The 11,197-nt window shown below is 46.4% G+C and overlaps 1 pseudogene; it reads right to left on the minus strand.

Annotated features, from left to right (window-relative positions):
- Positions 1 to 2,475: 2,475 nt before the first annotated feature.
- On the minus strand, positions 2,476 to 6,444 carry LOC124672399 (annotated as a pseudogene).
- Between the last annotated feature and the right edge of the window lie 4,753 nt (positions 6,445 to 11,197).

Here is an 11,197-nt window from a genome sequence, read left to right on the forward strand (position 1 = left end):
CGACGGCAATGTCATTTGGCTGAGGCTGACGATGGTAGCGGTATGGCTATGGCGGCAGCGGCCAGCGGGTGACGAGAGGCAGCAGCAGGACGGTCTGCGTCTGGACCGGAGTGGACTGACCAACGCTGCATATCCAGATACGCGATGGGCTTTGGTCTGCGTATGGATCGCAGGCAGGCAGGCCAGACATGTTGCCCTTTGCGACGCCATGCGCGCATCACCACGGACCGCCCCGGTCCGTTGCTGTATGCTATTGCTATACGGGGCGTTCCGTCTTGGGCTCTTTCCAAGGTGCAGCGACGTGCCGGCCCTATTCGCGGAAACTCTCGTCACGCACGCCATCCTCGCATACCTACGTCTACATGCACCAAAGGACAAGCTAGCTTTACTTTGCCTCCCTGCGCCGCTGCTTGCTATCAACCGTTGCTCACTTCAGTTTGACCGGTATACATTCCCATACTTCCGTCACTGCAAGGTTGTGGTCTTTCTAGTGTTTCCCCTACGTACCTAGAGCATCTCCAACATGTAAAATTGGCCACCTAGAAAACAGGTTTCTAAGGTACAGAAAAAAAGGGTTTTAGGGCACCAAAACATTTTCTACCATTGTGATATGTTGTCCTTTTTCGGGTTTAGATCCCCCGGGCGTTCATCTTCTTCGGTTTTAAGGCGGAGGCCATTGTCAACAGCCTCTTAACATAAGTGATCTTAGCATGGGCAATCTGCTTCCCATGTGTCGCAAACCAAGGTGTGGCTCAAAGACGAATCCCCTCCGATAAGTTGTGGCGGCACCAAGACATGGCAGGGGACAGGGGTGGCATCTAGTTCGTGGTACGTGTTGCGTATGGGATACTGCAACCGCCACGCTGAGAGGGTCGGAGTAGGTGTCAGTTGCATCGGAGGCGCCATCCATGGTGCTCCTGTGGCCGGCACCGGTCAAGGACTCAAGGCGGTAGGGAGGGGGGAAGTTGGGTTGGGCTCGTAGTGGCGATTTGTTGTGTGGCTGTCGTGGCGTCCCCCAACTATGCAGCACGAGAGGACAAAGTATGAAGCTGCCCTCAAACAATATTACAAGACAAGGTAGAGATAGGCTTTTGTTGGAGCACGAGTTTTTGCCGCATATGCCCTTTTTAGAAACATAATACAAATACTCGTAAATACCACATACACTCATCCATATGAATGCACGGGAGCACACCTTGCCTCTCTGGGCAAATGGAAGAGTGTGGGTCTAAGAAACTGATCCGATCAATCTTGAGATTGGCGAAATCACCGCATACGCCTCGCTATCGATTGAATTGTGTTCTCGCCGCCCTAGATGACCTGAAAATAGTTTGTTGGCTCCAGGTCTATATGACTATATTTATACACATTTGTAGAGTAGGTACGGAACGTACGAACGTCACGTGTAATACCATATCGGTACGAGTTTTAACTGCAGTAACTGCCGGCCGGACGGTCGATGCGTTTTATCGTCACAGGAACCGTGCTTTGGTGGTCTTTGCTAACATCAGCTCTCTCACCGGCCATGACCAACCACGCACGTCTTTTTGTTATTTGCGTGAAGTAGTGATTCACGGCTTTGAACGAAGCGAAAAAAGCTAGCAGCTCAGCTGGGTAGAAACGTTGCAAGGCATGCTCTGCTGCATGCGTCTGCCGTCTGCGTGCATACGTACGTACCACCAGTGTACAGCCGCATGCATCACCTTCTGTGACTGTGTGGAGGCATCTTCCTACTTTCGGCACTGCATGCTTTTCCATTCAATTCAAATTTCAACTTTATTCTACTCACCAACAATACGATAAATGTTGAGTTTTGTTTTGTCTAGGAGTACCAGTATTATTACTTACGAACCACTAATAATTTAGCAAGGAAGAGTACTGCTTTACGGATAAGACGAAAGTGACCAATTTGGGTGTCAAAGTCTCTACCTTGCTAAATCAAGATGAGAGAGTATCATCCTTAACCAGCAAAAAGAAAAGAGCTGAAAATCAAGGACATTTCCTTTCCTCCAAAGCATATGCATCTCAGCTTACGAAGAGTAAGCAACGCTCAAAATTATCAAGATTGTAAAATTTTGGCGACGACAAATAAAGTGTCCCTTCTTGATAGATTAACCTCATGAATAATAACACCATAAACTAGGTAGGCGTCATTACATTTCAATGAAAATGAGTTGCATCCCCTCCACTATGTAAGTGGTGCTACTACTAACTAAGAACAAGCTAACAAACACACAAAGGTGACACGGCTAATTTAACCTTTCCTCGTTAATTATATCTACATCTCACTAGCGAGTCAAGCTCAACAACAAACACAGACCATGCACGCACGGATCGCACAACACAAGAAAAGAAGAAAACAACAACAACGAACAAACACACGGAGACAGGCACACGCGCCGGCACGCCGCCGTCGATCTCGACCTTGAGGAGCTCCGGCCGGCCGGCAAGGCAAGAGGCAAGAGCAATGCAGGCTCAGAGCCAGAGCGCGCCGGCCTCCTTAAGGAGCGGGACGAGGGTGCCGTTGATGTGGCACGCCATCACCTTCTCCACCCCGCCCAGGAGCCTCCCGCCCACGAACACCACGGGCACCGCCGGCGCCTGCTGGTGGTGGCCGCCGCCGACGGGGCCGGGGGACAGCAGCTGCGCCAGCGCCGCCTGGATCTCCCTCCCGGCGCCGCCCATCTGGTCCAGCTCGTACACGGTGGGGCCGACGCCCAGGCCCAGGAGGAGGCGCTTCACGACGTGGCACATGCAGCACCCGCTGGCGCTGAACACCACCACCGCGTTGCCGCCCGCCATCCGCGCCACCCGCTCGTACACCGCCGCCTCCTGGTGCTCCTCCGCCTCCGCCATGCTGCCCACCACCAGGGCGCCCTCAACCTGCTGCTGCATCCTCAACATCTTGGCCGACCCCGACCTCTTCTTCCTCCCTAGCTAGTGATGAGAAACTGAGAGCGTAGTAGGGCAAGGTGATTGCTTCTTGGCGCAATGCAATGGAATGGAGCGAGGTGAATGGAATGGGGATGGGTGGATGTGCGTTTATATAGAGGAACTGCACACAGGATCGAAGTGTGTGTGTGTGTTTGTAGGGCGAGAGGATCGAAGTGTGATCGTTGGCCGGAGGGAGGGTGGTGAGGTGTGGGGGAGTCAAAGAGACACGGATAGCTTTTTGCAGAGATGGTCGCGCGCTCCGCAACGAACCCGGCACACTCTGACCGCCAGTACTCCACCTCCTTCCACTACGGTTACGAGAGATGACACACAGACGGAGTAAAGCGAGGAGGCTAAAGTAGCTGTTGCGAGCTAGGCAGTAGCTTTTGCGCGTAGACGATCGAGGAGAAGGAAAAAAAGGAGAGGGATGGCCGAAAGATGGTTGCATGCCACACATCTTCAGCATAGCATTGGCATGCACCTGCTTCCAGGCCTGGCCGTTTTATTCATGCTGTGGCACATCAACAGATCAACCCATGTTTATTCATAACACAAATCAACTGTTTTTCAGAAAAATGAAAGGGTTGGAGAATTGTGGTACGTATGCATAGCTGGCAAAAATCTCTTCCACACTTGATTTTAGTGGGTACCTTCGTTTTTCATTTGTTTGATATTTAGCTGTGTGCAAATGATGTTGTTCTTGTGTATCAGCCGGTTGCGGCTGAGTAATGTATCTTGGTTATTTCTATATTTTTTTTGTTCATACTAGATCTAGGGTTGAAACTAGCCAATACTGAAAATCTAATGAAGTTTGAAAACCATAAGAATATTTCACAAGAAAGTTGAACTACAAAAAAAAGTTTCAAGTTTAACGAAAATTATTATCTCAAAAAGTTATAGTACACCGTGTTCAATTTTAGAAAAAGTTTGACATCCGAAAAATTTGGTCAAAATAAGGATAAGAAAATAAGTTAATGACACTGTTTTGAGCTTGAACATACAAATTTAGCTTTTGTTCAAACTAGATATAGGATGAAATATAAGGACAAGAGCAACAGATGAGCATGAGTGGTCGTTGCATTGTCGACGAGTACACCATGAGGGGTACCCTCCATTACGGCATATTTACTTATGCATTTCTAGAGGATTTCCTTATTTTTTGTATATTTTGTTTCATGTCCTTTAGGGCGCAGTGTAGTATGCATGTGTCGATGATGATGCAGTGCCTTAAGATAGACGATGCAATATGCAACGAAGCCGACCACTTCTCTTTTTAAATAAAGTTTGACATGGTGTTTGAGGTTTATTCGTTCATTATTCATATCTTTAGGACATGGTAGCATTTTGTTAGTGCTGAATGTTTGTTTTGAGATCTCCACACCAGTGACACGAATATGTGGCGGCGGCTCCAAACTCATGTCTCTGTTTTGCACCGACATGAGGGTGGGAGAGTCGTTGCGGGTCTCCGTTTGGTCCCTATTTTGCACGGACGATAGGAAGGGAGAAGGGATGACGGAGATTGGGGAGTTGATGTGTAGTGCCCTTGGAGCTGCATCTACCTAGAAGTTCATGTTTTAAGATTGGATGGCGGGTGTTCAATAGGCTGATTTAGTACTACTCCCTCTGTCCATACGAGTATGCTGGAGATTTATCTAAATTGGAATGTATTTATGCACTAAAAAGTGTCTAAATACTTTCAAATTTAAACAAATTTGCGACATTTTTTTATGGACTGAGCTAGGTAGTACTTCAAGTTATGCTTATGACAATCTTTTTGGCATCTGCTTTCTTGAATTTGTAAAATATGAAGCTATATGAATATGAATGTTGCATGGCATGGACAGTCGACAGATGGTGATGCAAGCATGGTGGCATGTGACTTGGGTGCTGTTGTAGCATATGGCTTGATGCCTTTTTGTAGAAGAATTCAGATTATATTTTCGTATTACGCGTGTGCGGCATAAAACACAGACAGAGACCGAGACACCTACGTACGGTGACACTCGAGATGCGAGAGTGTGGAGTAGCAGGATTGTCGTGTGTATCACCGGCCGGACGCTGAGGCTTTCTTCTTGAATTCAGGGGAAGAAATGAAGGGCGATGCATAGGAGTACGATGGTAGTAGGAGCTCATTTTGAGGGAAGGAAACATGGAGACGGCGTGAGAGGACGGTGGTCGATGGTCACGGCAGCCGACAGGCCGACAGCACGACGTCTCCCTCAGCCGCCGTTTGACTCTCCGGTCCCACCGCCAGCAAACGCCGTCACGCGCATCGTCACACCCGTGCGTACGCTCCTTTCACGTGATCGATTCCCGCAAACGGCATGCTTGCCTATGCATGCATAACCGTCGGTCTGATGGTACATGCGTCGTCGTGACGAACGACGCTATCACACCAAACGATAAGATCAGCGCAAAATGACTTCGTGACGATCACGGCGGCCAAGCATCGGATAGTACACAGTACATTTCGCAAATAAAAGAAGAAAAAACACGCCTAGCTGCAGGTATATTATGGGCGCGTTTGGTAGGCTCTATGTCCCTTGCTTGCATCGGACCAGCAATTTTCGGTCCGTTTGGATGCATGGGCCGACCGCGTTGTTGAATCGCACGGTTTTCAAAGCTTCCCTGAAACAGGCCCTAGAGGAACGCTCGGAATTGCAGTTTCTCTGGGGTCAGGTCCGTTGCGGCCAGAAGGCTGCACGCGTGGGGAATGGAGGCGGAAGCGTCGCGTCCCTTCGGAACACGCGCCATAATTAGCCTCACCGCTCCCCTCTTCTTCCTCCCACTCGCGACCGCACTCTCACCTCCCCCAAACTGTTACATCACTCGGCGGTTTCCCTCCCGCCGACCAATTAGCCAGACCGCTGCACGGAGGAGCACCGGTACCGAAGGAGGAGGCCTCAGCGAGCAGCACCGCGACATCGGCCGCAATCTGCTCCGTAGTCTTCATCGGCATCTCGACTTCGCCTGCGACCTCGAGCTCGTCCTCGGCCGGAACAATGGCGGTAACGACCTCTCCTTCTCACCTTCGTATTCGTTCTGGCAGAACATGCCATTCTCAGGCATTTGCGACGACATGCACATTAGATCTGCTAGGGTTTTCATTAGGATAGGGTTCGGATTGATGTTTGCAAGGTGTTCGTCCCCATTTCTTGTTGTTCTTGTCCAGTTTTTGCTGTTCACGGTCTCGATTAGCTTAGATTTGTTACTCTAATATCGGATTGCGGTAGGTCCTTCATAGACTGAGCTTTGGATTGGTGAAATTGGAAGATAGAGGGAAAGGTTTTTTGTGTTCGGGTTTAGCATGTTGTGATTGTTGTGCGAAAGATTAAGCTGAGTCGCGCTAGTTTGTTCAGACGCAAGAGGAGTAGGAGGACTTGAAGAACGAAGTTGCTATGCTCAAGAATATGCAGAGAACACAAGCACAAGTGATGAGGGCTAAGAAACAGGAATGAGAGGCAGAAAAAAGGCTTTGGAGGCTGAGAAGAGAAAGCTAGAGTATGACATATACGATCTGCTTCAAGTGAACTTTGCAATCAAGGACAAGCTCAAGACGATCAGGGCTACTTGTGACGAGTGATGAATGTGATGTAGATGTACTGTACCAGAATTTGTAATGTGACCTAAGTACAATTTGTAATGTACCCTAAGTACCACTCCTAATGAACTCAATTTGAACTGCTACTTGTGTTGTTTCTTGATTGAACTAGGCCAATCATTATAACCTAGGATCATAGTATGAGGAGATGATTGATCAGAACCTATGGCATGACTTAACATGACCATGCCATTGTTTCTGGTCAAACATCTCCTACATATGTTCTCATTGTATGAGGCCTATGATACCCTGCTTTGCATGTTTCTGCTTCTTCAGTTCTGCATTGGCCAATGATTCAACTATGGCACAACAGCAGGCAGTGTGCTGCCCTCAAACTTAGTCATGTGTGTCATATTACTGGCACACTAGACTTAGTTTGCGGATAGTCCGTTTGCCTGTCGTGTGATCCTACATATGAGGCCTCGTTTTGGTATGTCTGGTGCATTGGACAATGATTCAATAAAGGCACAATGAAATGCTAGGTGGTGACCTCAAACTTAGTCATGTGTGCCACTGTCGTAGCACAGTACACTTAGTTTGTGTCCACTCCCTATGCTTGCCGTCTGAGCAAATGTATGATGCCTTACTAATGTTATCAATGTCTGTTTTCATCTAAACTACTTGTGAGCAGTCACACCTCTAATTGCTTGTGTTCTTCTGGCAGACTGTGAAGATCATGCTTGGGTCACCTGTTGAGGTTTCCGGCGAGGGACCGCTGAAGAAGCATCGATCGTGGAAGGCCGGCTAAAGTCGGTCACTAATGACTCACAAGTATAGGGGATCGCAACAGTCTTCGCGGGAAGTAAAACCCAATTTATTGATTCGACACAAGGGGAGACAAAGAATACTTGAAAGCCTTAACAGCGGAGTTGTCAATTCAGCTGCACCTGGAAACGGACTTGCTCGCAAGAGTTTATCGAGTAGTAACGGTTTTATAGTAGTAGCGAGTAGTAAAATAACGACAGAGAGTAACAAAGACAGCAGTAGTGATTATAGTAAACAGCAGGATTAAAATACCGTAGGCACGGGGACGGATGACGGGCGTTGCATGGATGAGAGAAACTCATGTAACAATCATAGCAGGGCATTTGCGAGATAATAATAAAACGGTATCCAAGTACTAATCAATCAATAGGCATGTGTTCCAATTATAGTCGTACGTGCTCGCAATGAGAAACTTGCACAACATCTTTTGTCCTACCAGCCGGTGGCAGCCGGGCCTCAAGGGAAACTACTGGATATTAAGGTACTCCTTTTAATAGAGTACCGGAGCAAAGCATTAACACTCCGTGAACACATGTGATCCTCACGTCACTACCATCCCCTCCGGTTGTCCCGATTTTTGTCACTTCGGGGCCATTGGTTCCGGACAGCGACATGTGTATACAACTTGCAGGTAAGATCATAAACAATGAATATCTTCATGAATCAATAACATGTTCAGATCTGAGATCATGGCACTCGGGCCCTAGTGACAAGCATTAAGCATAACAAGTTGCAACAATATCATAAAAGTAACATCTACGGATACTAGGCACTATGCCCTAACAATCTTATGCTATTACATGACCAATCTCATCCAATCCCTACCATCCCCTTCAGCCTACAGCGGGGGAATTACTCACACATGGTTGGGGGAAGCATGGCTGGTTGATGGAGAGGCGTTGGCGGTGATGATGGCGATGATCTCCTCCAATTCCCCGTCCCGGCGGAGTGCCAGAATGGAGACTTCTGGCTCCCGAGACGGAGTTTCGCGATGTGCCGGCGTTCTGGAGGGTTTCTGGCGACTTCGACTTCTCCCCGTGCGTTTTTAGGTCGAGGCCGATATATAGTCCGAAGGAGGGCATCGGAGGCCGGCCGAGGGGGCCACACCATAGGGCCGCGCGGGCCCCCTAGGCCGCGCCGCCTTATGGTGTGGGGCCCTCGGGCCTCCACTTGATTTGTCCTTCTGGCTCCGTCGCATTCCGAGAAAATAGGGCCTTCGTCAAAATCCCGAGGTTTTTCCCTGAAAGTTGGATTTCTGCACAAAAACGAGACACCAGAACAATTCTGCTGAAAACAGCGTTAGTCCGTGTTAGTTGCATCCAAAATACACAAGTTAGAGGCAAAACAATAGCAAAAGTGTTCGGGAAAGTAGATACGTTTTGGACGTATCAACTCCCCCCAAGCTTAGCTTATTGCTTGTCCTCAAGCAATTCAGTTAACAACTGAGCGATAAAAGAACTTTCACGAACACATTTTTTCATATGATGTATATATTCTCATGATATGGCTAATACTTAAGCAGTTCATAATAAGATACATGCAAATAAGATCATCTAACGAGCTATGTCAATCATGAAGAGGTACCAACAATTAATAATAAGCATCATGAATCATGTATATAAGCAGGATTGCAATGTTCATAAATGAGTATGATAGAGTGGTATCTCGCTTGCTCGTATTTGATCGGCAAAACATAAATGCCCGGGCACCTCCGGAGTTCATAGAAAGACTAGAAGTAGTGATTGTCAAAGATAAAAGCATCAAAGTTATACCACAATCAATCATATTTTGAGACAAGCATATTATACTAAGAATGACGAGTTGTGCTCTCAAGAAAGTGCTCAAAGAAAGGATGGAGACACAACATAAAAGTAAAAGATTGACCCTTCGCAGAGGGAAGCAGGGATTAACATGCGCTAAGCTTTTCATTTGTAAAGCAGGAGTAAAATTATTTTGAGAGGTGTTTGTTGTTGTCAACGAATGGTAATGGGTACACCAACTACCTCGCCAACCGGACTTTCAAGAGCGGCTCCCATGAATTATTTGCATTTTTATGTGGCACTCCTTCCAACCTTTCTTACACAAACCATGGCTAACCGAATCCTCGGGTGCCTCGCCAACAATCACATACCATGAAGGAGTGCCTTTTTAGTTTAGTTTTATTATGATGATGACACTCCCCAACCTTTGCTTACACAAGCCATGGCTAACCGAATCCTTCGGGTGCCAGTCCAACAATCACAAACCATGGAGGAGTATCTATTTAAGTTAATTAATTCGGGATCGGGAATCCCATTGCCGGCTCTTTTTGCAAAATTATTGGATAAGCGGATGTGCCACTAGTCCATATGAGAGTCCGTCAAAAGTAAATGACAAGGTTGAAAGCTAAACACCACATACTTCCTCATGAGCTATGAAACATAAACACGAATTGAGAAGCATTTTGAAGGTTTTAAAGGTAGCGCATGAGAATTTACTTGGAATGGTTTGAAATGCCATGCATAGGTATTTATGGTGGACACTTTGGAATAACTTGGTTTTCATGTGTTTGGAGGCACGAGCAGCGTTCCCGCTCAGTACAAGTGAAGGCTAGCAAAAGACTAGGGAGCGACAAATCAAGAGAGCAGTAACTGTCATAATCATGCTTGCGGTAAAATAAATTAACTGAGGCATAAAAGTGATACAAGAACTCTGAAGCAATGTAAATCATTGAGGCTTAATTGACTTTTGTTCAGTCATATGCATGCGTGAGCATGTGCCAAATCGATATAAATGAATTATTCAGAGGAGGATACCACAATATCATATCTATCTATGAATAAAACAATGCAAGCAAACATCCATGACATGCTACTCATATTAATAAATTGGAGCTAAACATGAGAGATCATGAACTACTAGACTTTCTTAAATGACATATACCTCACATGAACCAACTAAGCATTCTCACATGGATGAGTATATGTACAAAAATGAAAACAAATAGAGTTCATACCAGCCTCTCACCACAATCAGATTGTCGTAGATCGTCATTATTGCCTTTTCACTTGTGTAGCTTGGATAATATGAAATGAAAACCACGCTCCAGCCACCGAGGACCATTGAACTCATAAAGAATCTTTACAAAACCAAAGAAGAACAGCAAATGTTTTTGGTGTTTTCGAATTTGAGAACAAGAACAAAAGGAAACAAGCAAACAAAGCAAAATCTTTTTGGGTTTTCTTATAGCAAACTAGCAATAGCAAATAAAGCGAAACAAATGCAAGAAACCAAGATAAACAAATGATGAAGAGAAACAACAGAAATATTTTTGGTCTTTTTGTGTTTTAGGAAAGAAACAAAGCAAGAACAAGAAAATGAAAACTAAAAGGAACACAGAAAAGCGAGATGGCAGAAATCTGCCAAAACCTGACAGCAGTACAGAAATCGATTTTTACAAAAATCTTACGTTGCTCAGCTCGAAAAGTGTTCAACTAATGAAAGTTAGACAACAACCTGGGGAACCTGCACAAAAATTGGCAGCTCAAAATAACGTTCTGGCTGTGCGCACGAATTTTTCTAGTAACAGTCCAGAATCTGTTTTCGAGCAGCACTTCCCCAAATATCATCTCCCTCTCATTAGAAAACCACTCAAAGAGACTAAACAAGTATGTACAAGTATCCAGCAACCATAATAAGCAAAGAATGAGTGATGCCGGTATACCTCCCCCCAAGCTTAGGCTTTTGGCCTAAGTGGAGTTCAATCCCATCGAGGCCATGAGGTAGTATCCCCGTAGTACGACGAAGATGGATCATATTCCGGGTATGTGCTAGAAGAAGCACCCGGATACGTGACGGTATAGTCGTAGGAGGGCTCGGCGTCCTCGGAGTCATGCTGCTGGTGGAAGTCTTGTATCT

Source organism: Lolium rigidum, chromosome 7 (genome assembly GCF_022539505.1).
Source record: "Lolium rigidum isolate FL_2022 chromosome 7, APGP_CSIRO_Lrig_0.1, whole genome shotgun sequence".
NCBI lineage: Eukaryota > Viridiplantae > Streptophyta > Magnoliopsida > Poales > Poaceae > Lolium > Lolium rigidum.